The following is a 13,329-nucleotide window of genomic DNA, read 5'->3' as shown; positions in this document are numbered from 1 at the left end:
AGGGAGGCAGGGGGAGGGAGGGAGGAGACCAGGAGGCAGGCAGACCATGATGGAGGGAGGGAGACAGGGAGGCTGTCAGGCAGACCAGGAGGGGGAGGGAGGGAGGGAGGGAGGGAGGGAGGGAGGGGAGGGAGGCCAGGAGGGAGACAGGGAGACAGGAAGGCAGTCAGGCAGACCATGATGGAGGGAGGGAGACAGGGAGGCAGTCAGGCAGACCAGGAGGCAGGCAGACCAGGAGACAGGCAGACCATGATGGAGGGAGGGAGACAGGGAGGCAGTCAGGCAGACCAGGAGGGAGGGAGGGAGGCAGTCAGGCAGACCAGGAGGCAGGCAGACAAGGAGGGAGGGAGGGAGAGAGGGAGGCATTCAGGAAGACCAGGGAGGGAGGGAGGGAGACAGGAGGGGAGGCAGTCAGGCAGACCAGGAGGGAGGGAGGGAGGCAGTCAGGCAGACCAGGAGGCAGGCAGGCCAGGAGGCAGGCAGACCAGGAGGGAGGGAGGGAGGCGTCAGGCAGACCAGGAGGCAGGCAGACCAGGAGGCAGGCTGAAGTAGGGATCAGATGTCTTTGCCACCCTGAGAAAGAAAGTAAGAGAGCTCTAGGTTTGTTTTCCTCGTTCCTCTCTTCTCCGGAAGAAGAACAGAATGTTGATGTCAGTCAGGCAGTCAGTCCGAGAGAGAGAGCATATTTTTAGATACACTTCTCTAAAGGCCTGCCTGCTTGTCCTCCCCCGTACATGCGTCATCACAATTTAAACTTAAATGATTATTCCAGCGAATGGCCATCGATGGAGATTTACAAAAATGATGTCCAAATATTGTGTGTATGGGATTTTACGAGCAAGTGAGCAGTGTTTGGCTAATCTTCAAAGGCTCTGAGGATGAGTCTTATGCAATGGGTTACCAGCTGGGTCCAATTTTGTATCAATATATAAAGACAACGCATTGAAAGACTAATAAAAGGTATTTTTGCTGTGATCAAATTTGTCAATATGTAGAAAGCATTGAAAGCAGCCAAATTAAGTGTAATTTTGATGCTCAACATGTTCAAAATAAATTCAATCTAATGGTGTTCTTTTACAAGTGTTTGTCATTTGTTATTTTACCTCCAATCAACTGACAAAGATGAATGTGAAACATTAGACTATATACAGAGACAAAATATGCAGCATTTATCCAGTGCATGTTGAACCACTCATAACAAAGTGACAACATATCGTTTCACTGTGGAGTTAGTGTGTGTGGATAGTTAGGTTTCACTAACTACGCTCGGCTTGAAACAGCTGTTCTGTGGGGGTGTTAGTGCACGTACAGCATTGTCTCAGTGTTGAGAGAGAGAGAGAGAGAGAGAGAGAGAGAGAGAGAGAGAGAGAGAGAGAGAGAGAGAGAGAGAGAGAGAGAGAGAGAGAGGCATGCTTGTTGAAATGCGCAGCGCATACTTCATGATCGAGCGACGTGACCACACGCAGTTAACCGCAAGGCAGTGGAATGGCATGATTAAATAACAACAGTCATAATTCCCCGAACCGAGATTCGAGTCACAGACGGAGTCAGATCTGCGTTGAACACACTATTTTCCAATTATCTTCAATTCTCAAATTTTGCCCCTCTCCCTTTAAACGTGAATACCCTCATAAATGGTGTCGAGTGAGGAGAACCTGCTTAACTGAACTCACAAGTTCCCTGGCGGTCCGACTGCGCCCTGGGGGAGTTGCTTTGCACCACGAAAGCGCCCGGTGTTGCGGTTCTCCTCCTCTCCCCTTCAACACTAAAAACCAAGAAGGAGATTTCACTCAACTCGTGCTGTTGTTTTATGGATATCACCGCTGAGATGGTAAGATTTATTATCAACCCGACCTGAAGCAATTCTAGTCTGCCTATTCATCATCATGTAATGGACTACCAATCTCCTCTAAAGTGTTTTGCATAGGCTACGACAAATGCCTGTTTTTCTCTTTTGCGGTTGCTACGGTGTTTATCTGCACATTTCAGAGAATAGTGTAGATGAGATTGATATTTCTGATGTTATTTAACATACAGCCTTATTGATATCCGTGCCTTGCTTCGCATGTGAACAAGAGCGAATAACGGTATGCAATCTGCACCGCAGCCGGTGTGTGTATCAGTATGATCCGAGCGCGCCCCACCGTCGCCTCGCGGGGACCGGGCATCTTGCGGCATGTGTTGAGGGAGAGTTGAGCTTAGAGGGATACTTTACAGTCGCTGGTAGGTTGATGTTTGCCCATAGAGAGAAAGAGGAAATATAATGTATAGAAGATAATACATTTAAGCCGATGGAAATTGACACAACACACACTGCCCTTGTCTTGTGCATCAAGAACACTCCAATGGTGTGGGTAAATTGGGTATTTTTTTCTCCCGTGAATTGAATTATAGGTTAGGCTCAGAATACAGTTATGTATTTATTTACAGGGCCACTGTCATCTGACAATATATCTCTTTATCAATGGACTCAATTAATTGCCATTTATAAAGCACGTTTTAATAGAGGGGTATTGATTTATGTTTTCCGTCGTAATTGCAAGGCCACACTATGAAAAGCTTCTTCAAGCATCCTTTCTGTTACCGCTTTTTACAGCTATTCTTAATCGCAGACAATTTTTTATATATCATGCTATTGTTATAAGACAACAATAACATTACATTTTAACAAAACACAATTTCTGTTTTATACATGTAATAATATATGAATTATATATGTCTGGTCTATAACTACGTAAACAATAGCTACGTATAACACACCACGCCCACAGCATTATTGTCTTCATATCAATTGTTAATACTGCCCCTCCCAATAATTAGCTTCATTTTTATCTAAAAAAATATAACCTTCCAGGATAAGACATTTTGCCTAGGCTATAACAAAATGTCCACAGTGCACCAGGGCTCACAGCAGTCCAGCATAATTGTATGATTGATTATCATGCTAATATGATTTGCTATTGGATTGTTGCTATGCTAATCATTTTCCAACCACAGAAAAACCCAACATGTCTATAATATGGATAGAAAGCGCTATAGATGGTTATTTCTGTGTAAAACTCAAATTCCTGAGATCAATGTTTACATCCTTTCCCTAGTTTCCACACAATACATTAATAAAACATATGGATTCAAACACAAGACCATGGTATAATCCAAGCCTTTTTATACATGATGCAGATACACTCTATAGTCCTGTTCCTGTATATATAGAAAGCCCACACCCTGTAGGAAACAGCTGTGTGACCTTGCAATCTGTCATTGTATCAATGAAATCACTGCTTTCTCTCCTCCCTTCCCTTCTCTCCTGTTTTCTCTCCTCCCTCCCTTCCATTCTCTCCTATTTTCTCTCATCCCTCCCTTCCCTTCTCTCCTATTTTCTCTCCTCCCTCCCTTCTCTTCTTTCCTCCCTTCTCTCCTCCCTTCCCTTCTCTCCTATTTTCTCTCCTCCCTTCCATTCTCTCCTATTTTCTCTCCTCTCTCCCTCCCTTCTCTTCTTTCCTCCCTTCTCTTCTTTCCTCCCTTCTCTCCTCCCTTCACTTCTCACCTATTTTATCTCCTCCCCCTTCCCTTCTCTCCTGTTTTCTCTCCTCCCTCCCTTCCCTTCTCTCCTATTTTCTCTCCTCCCTTCCCTTCTCTCCTATTTTCTCTCCTCCCTCCCTTCTCTTCTTTCCTCCCTTCTCTTCTTTCCTCCCTTCTCTCCTCCCTTCCCTTCTCTCCGATTCTCTCTCCTCCCCCCTTCCCTTCTCTCCTGTTTTCTCTCCTCCCTCCCTTCCCTTCTCTCCTATTTTCTCTCCTCCATCCCTTCTCTTCTTTCCTCCCTTCTCTTCTTTCCTCCCTTCTCTCCTCCCTTCCCTTCTCTCCGATTCTCTCTCCTCCCCCCTTCCCTTCTCTCCTGTTTTCTCTCCTCCCTCCCTTCCCTTCTCTCCTATTTTCTCTCCTCCCTCCCTTCTCTTCTTTCCTCACTTCTCTTCTTTCCTCCCTTCTCTCCTCCCTTCCCTTCTCTCCTATTTTCTCTCCTCCACCCTTCCCTTCTCTCCTGTTTTCTCTCCTCCCTCCTTCCCTTCTCTCCTATTTTCTCTCCTCCCTTCCCTTCTCTCCTATTTTCTCTCCTCCCTCCCTTCTCTTCTTTCCTCCCTTCTCTTCTTTCCTCCCTTCTCTCCTCCCTCCCTTCTCTTCTTTCCTCCCTTCTCTCCTCCCTTCCCTTCTCTCCTATTTTCTCTCCTCCCCCCTTCCCTTCTCTCCTGTTTTCCCTCCTCCCCTCTTCCCTTCTCTCCTATTTTCTCTCCTCCCTTCCCTTCTCTCCTATTTTCTCTCCTCCCTCCCTTCTCTTCTTTCCTCCCTTCACTTCTTTCCTCCCTTCTCTCCTCCCTCCCTTCTCTTCTTTCCTCTCTTCTCTCCTCCCTTCCCTTCTTTCCTATTTTCTCACCTCCCCCTTCCCTTCTCTCCTGTTTTCTCTCCTCCCTCCCTTCTCTTCTTTCCTCCCTTCTCTTCTTTCCTCCCTTCTCTCCTCCCTTCCCTTCTCTCCTATTTTCTCTCCTCCCTCCCTTCTCTTCTTTCCTCCCTTCTCTTCTTTCCTCCCTTCTCTCCTCCCTTCCCTTCTCTCCTATTTTCTCTCCTCCCCCCTTCCCTTCTCTCCTGTTTTCTCTCCTCCCTCCCTTCTCTTCTTTCCTCCCTTCTCTTCTTTCCTCCCTTCTCTTCTTTCCTCCCTTCCCTTCTCTCCTATTTTCTCTCCTCCCCCCTTCCCTTCTCTCCTGTTTTCTCTCCTCCTCCCTTCCCTTCTCTCCTATTTTTCTCTCCTCCCTCCCTTCTCTTCTTTCCTCCCTTCTCTTCTTTCCTCCCTTCTCTTCTTTCCTCCCTTCTCTCCTCCCTCCCTTCTCTTCTTTCCTCCCTTCCATTCTCTCCTATTTTCTCTCCTCCCCCCTTCCCTTCTCTCCTGTTTTCTCTCCTCCCTCCCTTCTCTTCTTTCCTCCCTTCCCTTCTCTCCGATTCTCTCTCCTCACCCCTTCCCTTCTCTCCTGTTTTCTCTCCTCCCTCCCTTCCCTTCTCTCCTATTTCCTCTCCTCCCTTCCCTTCTCTCCTATTTTCTCTCCTCCCTCCCTTCTCTTCTTTCCTCCATTCTCTTCTTTCCTCCCTTCTCTCCTCCCTTCCCTTCTCTCCTATTTTCTCTCCACCCCCTTCCCTTCTCTCCTGTTTTCTCTCCTCTTCCCTTCCCTTCTCTCCTATTTTCTCTCCTCCCTTCCCTTCTCTCCTATTTTCTCTCCTCCCTCCCTTCTCTTCTTTCCTCCCTTCTCTTCTTTCCTCCCTTCTATCCTCCCTCCCTTCTCTTCTTTCCTCCCTTCTCTCCTCCCTTCCCTTCTCTCCTATTTTCTCTCCTCCCCCTTCCCTTCTCTCCTGTTTTCTCTCCTCCCTCCCTTCCCCTCTCTCCTATTTTCTCTCCTCCCTTCACTTCTCTCCTATTTTCTCTCCTCCCTCCCATCTCTTCTTTCCTCCCTTCTCTTCCCTCCTCCCTTCTCTCCTATTTTCTATCCTCCCCCTTCCCTTCTCTCCTGTTTTCTCTCCTCCCTCCCTTCCCTTCTCTCCTATTTTCTCTCCTCCCTTCCCTTCTCTCCTATTTTCTCTCCTCTCTCCTATTTTCTCTTCTTTCCTCCCTTCTCTTCTTTCCTCCTTCTCTCTCCCCTCCCTTCTCTTCTTTCCTCCCTTCTCTTCTTTCCTCCCTTCTCTCCTCCCTCCCTTCTCTTCTTTCCTCCCTTCTCTCCTCCCTTCCCTTCTCTCCTGTTTTCTCTCCTCCCCCCTTCCCTTCTCTCCTATTTTCTCTCCTCCCTTCCCTTCTCTCCTATTTTCTCTCCTGCCTCCCTTCTCTTCTTTCCTCCCTTCTCTTCTTTCCTCCCTTCTCTCCTCCCTTCTCTTCTTTCCTCCCTTCTCTCCTCCCTTCCCTTCTCTCCTATTTTCTCTCCTCCCCCTTCCCTTCTCTCCTGTTTTCTCTCCTCCCTCCCTTCTCTTCTTTCCTCCCTTCTCTTCTTTCCTCCCTTCTCTCCTCCCTTCCCTTCTCTCTGATTCTCTCTCCTCCCCCCTTCCCTTCTCTCCTGTTTTCTCTCCTCCCTCCCTTCCCTTCTCTCCTATTTTCTCTCCTCCCTTCCCTTCTCTCCTATTTTCTCTCCTCCCTCCCTTCTCTTCTTTCCTCCCTTCTCTTCTTTCCTCCCTTCTCTCCTCCCTTCCATTCTCTCCTATTTTCTCTCCTCCCCCCTTCCCTTCTCTCCTGTTTTCTCTCCTCCCCCCTTCTCTTCTCTCCTATTTTCTCTCCTCCCTTCCCTTCTCTCCTATTTTCTCTCCTCCCTCCCTTCTCTTCTTTCCTCCCTTCTCTTCTTTTCTCCCTTCTCTCCTCCCTCCCTTCTCTTCTTTCCTCCCTTCTCTCCTCCCTTCCCTTCTCTCCTATTTTCTCTCCTCCCCCTTCCCTTCTCTCCTGTTTTCTCTCCTCCCTCCCTTCCCCTCTCTCCTATTTTCTCTCCTCCCTTCACTTCTCTCCTATTTTCTCTCCTCCCTCCCTTCTCTTCTTTCCTCCCTTCTCTTCTTTTCTCCCTTTTCTCCTCCCTCCCTTCTCTTCTTTCCTCCCTTCTCTCCTCCCTTCCCTTCTCTCCTATTTTCTCTCCTCCCCCCTTCCCTTCTCTCCTGTTTTCTCTCCTCCCTCCCTTCTCTTCTTTCCTCCCTTCTCTTCTTTCCTCCCTTCTCTCCTCCCTTCCCTTCTCTCCTGTTTTCTCTCCTCCCTCCCTTCCCTTCTCTCCTATATTCTCTCCTCCCTCCCTTCTCTTCTTTCCTCCCTTCTCTTCTCTCCTCCCTTCCATTCTCTCCTATATTCTCTCCTCCCCCCTTCCCTTCTCTCCTGTTTTCTCTCCTCCCCCCTTCCCTTCTCTCCTATTTTCTCTCCTCCCTTCCCTTCTCTCCTATTTTCTCTCCTCCCTCCCTTCTCTTCTTTCCTCCATTCTCTTCTTTTCTCCCTTCTCTCCTCCCTTCCCTTCTCTCTCCTATTTTCTCTTTCCCTTCTCTCCTGTTTTTTCTCTCCTCCCTTCCCTTCTCTCCTATTTTCTCTCCTCCCTTCTCCTATTCTTTCTCCCTTCTCTTCTTTCCTCCCTTCTCCTATTTTCTCTCCTCCCTCTCCTCGTTCCTCCTTCTCTTCTCTCCCTTCTCTCCTCCCTTCCCTTCTCTCCTATTTTCTCTCCCCCCTTCCTTTCTCTGTTTTCTCTCCTCCTCCCTTCCCTCTCCTATTTTTCTCCTCCTTCCCTTCCTATTTTCTCTCCTCCCTCCCATCTCTTCTTTCCTCCCTTCTCCTCCTCCCTTCTCTCCTATTTTTTTCCCCCTTCTCTCTCCTGTTTTCTCTCCTTCCTTCCCTTCTCTCTATTTTTTTCTCTCCTTCCCTTCCCTATTTTCTCTCTCCTTTTCTTCTCTTTCCTCCCTCTTCTTTCCTCCCTTCTTCCTCCCTCCCTTCTCTTCTTTCCTCCTTCTCTTCTTTCCTCCTCTCCTTCTCCTTCTCTTCCTTTTTCTCTCCCTCCCCTCCTGTTTTCTCTCTCTCCCCTTTTCTCTCCTGTTTTCCTCCTCCCTTCCCTTCTCTTATTTTCTCTCCTCCTCCTTCTCTTCTTTCCTCCTTCTCTTCTTTCCTCCCTCTCTCCCTCTCTTCTTTCCTCCCCTTCCTCCTCCCTTCTCTCCTGTTTTCTCTCCTCCCCCCTTCCTTCTCTCCCCTCCTCCCTTCTTTCTTTCCTCCCTTCTCTTCTTTCCTCCCTTTCTTCCTCCTCCTTCCCTTCTCTCCTATTTCTCTCCTCCCCCCCTTCCCTTCTCTCCTGTTTTTTCCTCCTCCCTCCTTCCCTTCTCTCCTATTTTCTCTCCTCCTTCCTTCTCTCCTATTTTCTCTCCTCCCTCCCTTCTCTTCTTTCCTCCATTCTCTTCTTTCCTCCCTTCTCTTCCCTTCCCTTCTCTCCTATTTTCTCTCCACCCCCTTCCCTTCTCTCCTGTTTTCTCTCCTCTTCCCTTCCCTTCTCTCCTATTTTCTCTCCTCCTTCCCTTCTCTCCTATTTTCTCTCCTCCCTCCCTTCTCTTCTTTCCTCCCTTCTCTTCTTTCCTCCCTTCTATCCTCCCTCCCTTCTCTTCTTTCCTCCCTTCTCTCCTCCTTCCCTTCTCTCCTATTTTCTCTCCTCCCCCTTCCCTTCTCTCCTGTTTTCTCTCCTCCCTCCCTTCCCCTCTCTCCTATTTTCTCTCCTCCCTTCACTTCTCTCCTATTTTCTCTCCTCCCTCCCATCTCTTCTTTCCTCCCTTCTCTTCCCTCCTCCCTTCTCTCCTATTTTCTATCCTCCCCCTTCCCTTCTCTCCTGTTTTCTCTCCTCCCTCCCTTCCCTTCTCTCCTATTTTCTCTCCTCCCTTCCCTTCTCTCCTATTTTCTCTCCTCTCTCCTATTTTCTCTTCTTTCCTCCCTTCTCTTCTTTCCTCCCTTCTCTCCTCCCTCCCTTCTCTTCTTTCCTCCCTTCTCTTCTTTCCTCCCTTCTCTCCTCCCTCCCTTCTCTTCTTTCCTCCCTTCTCTCCTCCCTTCCCTTCTCTCCTGTTTTCTCTCCTCCCCCCTTCCCTTCTCTCCTATTTTCTCTCCTCCCTTCCCTTCTCTCCTATTTTCTCTCCTGCCTCCCTTCTCTTCTTTCCTCCCTTCTCTTCTTTCCTCCCTTCTCTCCTCCCTTCTCTTCTTTCCTCCCTTCTCTCCTCCCTTCCCTTCTCTCCTATTTTCTCTCCTCCCCCTTCCCTTCTCTCCTGTTTTCTCTCCTCCCTCCCTTCTCTTCTTTCCTCCCTTCTTTCCTCCTCCTTCTCTCCTCCCTTCCCTTCTCTCTCCTTTCTCCATTCTGTTTTCTCCTCCCTCCCTTCCCTTCTCCCTTCCCTTCCCTTCTCTCCTGTTTTTTTCTCTCCTCCCTCCCTTCTCTTCTTTCCTTTTCTCTTCTTCTCCTCCCTTCCTTCCCTTTTCTCCTATCCTTTCTCTCCTTCTCTTCCTCCCTTCTCTCCCTATTTTTTCTCTCCTCCCTTCCTCCTTCTCTTCTCCTTCCCTTCTCCCTTCTCTTCTGTTTTCTTTCTTTTCTCTCCTATTTCCTCTCCTCCCTCTCTCTCCCCCCTTCCTTCTCTCCTTCCTCCTTTTTTCTCTCTCCTCCCTTCCTTCTCTTCTTTCCTCCTTCTCTTCTTTCCTTCTTCCTCTCTCCTCTTCCCTTCCCTTCTCTTCTTTCCTCCCTCCTTTCTTCTCTCCTCCCTTCCCTTCTCTCCTATATTCTCCTTTTCTCTCCTCCCCCTTCCCTTCTCCTCCTGTTTTCTCTCCTCCCCCTTCCCTTCTCTCTATTTTCTCTCCTCCCTTCCTTCTCTCCTATTTTCTCTCCTCCTCCCTTCTCTTCTTTCCTCCTTCTCTTCTTCTATTCCCTCTCCCTTCTCCTCTTCTTTCCTCCCTTCTCTCCTCCTTCCCTTCTCTCCTATTTTCTCCCTCCTCCCTTCCTTCTCTCCTGTTTTCCTCCTCCCCTTCTCTTCTTTCCTCCTTCTCTTCTTTCCCCTCTCTCCTCCTTCCCTTCTCTATTTTCTCTCCTCCTTCTTCCCTTCTCTCCTGTTTTCTCTCCTCCCCCTTCCCTTCTCTCCTTCTCTCCTCCTTTTCTCTTCTCTCCTCCTTCTCCCTTCTCTCTTTCCTATTTTCTCCTTCTCTCCCCCTTCCTTCTCTCTATTTTTTCTCCTCCACCCCCTTCCTTCTCTCCTGTTTTCCTCCCTTCCCCCTTCTCTCCTATTTTTCTCCTCCTTCCTTCTCCCTATTTTTCTCCTCCCTCCCTTCTCTTCTTTTTCTCTTCTCTTCTTTTCTCCCTATCCTCCCTCCCTTCTCTTCTTTCCTCCCTTCTCTCCTCCCTTCCCTTCTCTCCTATTTTCTCTCCTCCCCCTTCCCTTCTCTCCTGTTTTCTCTCCTCCCTCCCTTCCCCTCTCTCCTATTTTCTCTCCTCCCTTCACTTCTCTCCTATTTTCTCTCCTCCCTCCCATCTCTTCTTTCCTCCCTTCTCTTCTTTCCTCCCTTCTCTCCTATTTTCTATCCTCCCCCTTCCCTTCTCTCCTGTTTTCTCTCCTCCCTCCCTTCCCTTCTCTCCTATTTTCTCTCCTCCCTTCCCTTCTCTCCTATTTTCTCTCCTCTCTCCTATTTTCTCTTCTTTCCTCCCTTCTCTTCTTTCCTCCCTTCTCTCCTCCCTCCCTTCTCTTCTTTCCTGCCTTCTCTTCTTTCCTCCCTTCTCTTCTTTCCTCCCTTCTCTCCTCCTCCCCTCCCTTCTCTCCTTCCTTTTCTCTCCTCCCTCCCTTCCCTTCTCCTATTTTCTCTCCTCCTCCTTCCTTCTTTCTCCTATTCTTCTTCTTTCTTCCCTCCTCTCTTCTTTCCTCTCTCTCCCCCTTCCCTTCTCTCTATTTTCTCTCCTTCCCTTCTCTCCTATTTTCTCTCCTCCTCCTTCCTTCTCTCTTTTCTTTTCCTCCCTTCTCTTCTTTCCTCCTCCTTCCCCTTCTCTCCTCCCTTCCTCTTCCTTTCTCTCCCTTCTCTCCTATTTTCCCCTTCCCTTCTTTCTTTCTCCCTTCTCTTTCCTCCCCTTCCCTTTCTCTCCTATTTTCTCTCCTCCCCCCTTCCCTTCTCTCCTGTTTTCTCTCCTCCCCCTTCTTTCTCTCCTATTTCTCTCCCTTCCCTTCCTTCTCTCCCTTCTCTCCTCCCTCTTCCCTTCTCTCCTCCCTTTCTTCTTTCCTCCCTCTCCTCCTTCCTTCTCTCCTATTTTCTCTCCTCCCCTTCCTTCTCTCCTGTTTTCTCTCCTCCTCCCTTCTCTCCTATTTTCTCTCCTCCCTTCCCTTCTCTCCTATTTTCTCTCCTCCCTCCCTTCTCTTCTTTCCTCCCTTCTCTTCTTTCTCCTTTTCTCCTCCTATTCTTCTTCCTCCCTCCTCCCTTCCCCTTCTCTCCTGTTTTCTCTCCTCCCTCCCTTCCCTTCTCTCCTATTTTCTCTCCTCCCCCTTCCCTTCTCTCCTATTTTCTCTCCTCCCTTCCTTCTCCTGTTTTTCTCTTCCCTCCCTTCTATTTTCTCTCCTCCCTTCTCTTCTATTTTTCCTCCCTCCTTCCCCCTTCCTTTCTCCTTCTCTCCTCCCTTCCCTTCTCTCCTATTTTCTCTCCTCCCTTCCCTTCTCTTTTTCTCTCCTCTATTTTCCCTTCCCCTTCTCTCCTATTTTCTCTCCTCCCTTCTCTATTTTCTCTCCTCCCTCCTCCTTCTTTTCTCTTCTGTTTTCTCTTTCCTCCCTTCTCTCTCCTTCCTTCTCTCCTTTTCTCTCCTCCCCTCCCTTCTCCTTTTTTTCCTCCCTGCCTTCCCCTCTCTCTATTTTTCTCTCCTCCCTTCACTTCTCTCCCTCCTCCCATTCTCTCCTTCTCTTCTTTCCTCCTTCTCTCCTCCCCTTCCCTTCTCTCCTGTTTTCTCTCCTCCCTCCCTTCCCTTCTCTCTATTTTCTCTCCTCCTTCTCCTATTTTTCTCTCTCTCCTATTTTCTCTCCTCCTTCCCTTTCCTCCCTTCTCTCCTCCCTCCCTTCTCTTCTTTCCTCCTTCTCTTCTTTCCTCTTCTTCCTCCTCCCTTCTCTTCTTTCCTCCTTCTCTCCTCCCTTCCCTTCTCTCCTGTTTTTTTCTCCCTTCTCTCCTCCCCCTTCCCTTCTCTCCTATTTTCTCTCCTGCCTCCTTCCTTCTTTCCCCTTCTCTTCTTTTCTCTCCTCCCTCCCTTTTCCTTCTCCTCCTTCCCTTCTCTCCTATTTTCTCTCCTCCCCTTCCCTTCTCTCCTGTTTTCTCTCCTCCCTCCCTTCTCTTCTTTCCTCCCTCCTTCCCTTCTCTCCTCCCTTTTCAATCTCTCTCCCTCCTTCCCTTCTCTCCTGTTTTCTCTCTCCTCCCTTCCCTTCTCTCCTATTTTCTCTCCTCCCTCCCTTCTCTCCTATTTTCTCTCCTCCCTCCCTTCTCCCTCTCCTTTCCCTTCTCTTCTTTCCTCCTTCTCTCCTCCTCCATTCCTTCTCTTCTTTCCTCCCTTCTCTCCTCCCTTCCCTTCTCTCCTCCTATTTTCTCTCCTCCCCCTTCCCTTCTCTCCTGTTTTCTCTCCTCCCTCCCTTCCCTTCTCTCCTATTTCTCTCCTCCTCCTTCCCTTCTCTCCTATTTTCTCTCCTCCCTCCTTTCTCTTCTCTCCTCCTCCTTCTCTTCTTTTCCTCCTTCTCTATTCCTTCTCCCTCCCTCCCTTCCCTTCTCTCCTCCTTCCCTTTTCTCTCCTCCCTCCCTTCCCTTCTCTCTCTTCTATTTCTCTCCTCCCTTCTCCCTCCCTTCCCTTCTTCCTGTTTTTCTCTCTCCTCCCTTCCATTCTCTCCCTCCCTTCTCTCTTTCCTCCCTTCCTTCCCTTCTCTCCTTTTTTCTCTCCTCCCCCTTCCTTCTCTCTGTTTTTCTTCCCCTCCTCCCTTCTCTCCTTTTTCTCTCTCTCCTATTCTTCTCTTCTCCCCTTCCTTTCTCTCCTGTTCTCTCTCTCCTCCCTCCCTTCCCTTCTCTCCTGTTTTCTCTCCTCCTTCCCTTCTCCTATTTTCTCCTCCTTCCCTTTCTCTCCTATTTTCTCTCCTATTCTCTTCTCTTCCTCCCTCTCCCCTTCCTTCTCTCCTCTTCCCTTCTCTCCTATTTTCTCTCCCTCCTCCCTTCTCTTTTTTCCTCCTCCTTTTCTCCTCCTTCTCTTTCCTCCCTTCCTCCTTCTCTCCTCTTTCCTTTCTCTCCTCCCCCTCTCTCCTTCCTCCTTCCCTTCTTTTCTCTCCTCCCTTCCCTTCCCTATTTTCTCTCCTCCTTCCCTCTCTCTCCTATTTTCTCTCCTCCCTCCCTTCTCTTCTTTCCTCCTTCTCTTCTTTCCTCCCTTCTCTCTCCTTTTCTCTCCTCCCTCTCCCTTTCTCTCCTTCTCTCCTCCCTTCCTTCTCTCCCTATTTTCTCTCCTCCCTCCTGTTTTTCTCTCCCTCCCTTTCTCTCCTATTTTCTCCTCCCTTCCCTTCTCTCCCTCCTCCCTCCCTTCTCTTCTCCTATTCTTCTTTCCTCCTCCTCCCTTCCCTTCTCTCCTATTTTCTCTCCCCCCTTCCTTCTCTCTATTTTCTCTCCTCTCTCCTTCCCTTCTCTTATTTTCTCTCCTCCTTCCCTTCTCTCCTATTTTCTCTCCTCCCTCCCTTCCTTCTTCCTCCTTTCTTCTTTCCTCCCTTCTCTCCTCCTCCTTCTTCTTTCCTCCTTCTTCCCTTCCCTTCTCTATTTTCTTCCTCCCCCTTCCTTCTCTC

At 48.8% G+C, this 13,329-nt stretch overlaps 1 protein-coding gene across 4 annotated transcripts in view; it reads left to right on the top strand.

Moving 5' to 3' along the window:
- Window positions 1-1,444: 1,444 nt before the first annotated feature.
- adcyap1r1b (adenylate cyclase activating polypeptide 1b (pituitary) receptor type I) overlaps window positions 1,445-13,329 on the top strand; it is an 82,895-nt gene continuing 71,010 nt past the window's right edge. For all 4 annotated transcript variants that reach the window (XM_035756325.2, XM_035756324.2, XM_035756327.2 and 1 more), the window contains exon 1: window positions 1,445-1,831. The gene's annotated coding sequence lies outside the window, so the exon portion shown is untranslated. The remainder of the gene's footprint in view (window positions 1,832-13,329) is intronic.

The sequence above is a fragment of the Oncorhynchus keta genome, chromosome 1 (assembly GCF_023373465.1).
Source record: "Oncorhynchus keta strain PuntledgeMale-10-30-2019 chromosome 1, Oket_V2, whole genome shotgun sequence".
In the NCBI taxonomy this organism is placed as follows: Eukaryota; Metazoa; Chordata; class Actinopteri; order Salmoniformes; family Salmonidae; genus Oncorhynchus; species Oncorhynchus keta.
The sequence above is the reverse complement of the archived record's forward strand: the minus strand, read 5'-3'. Positions and strand labels throughout refer to the sequence as shown.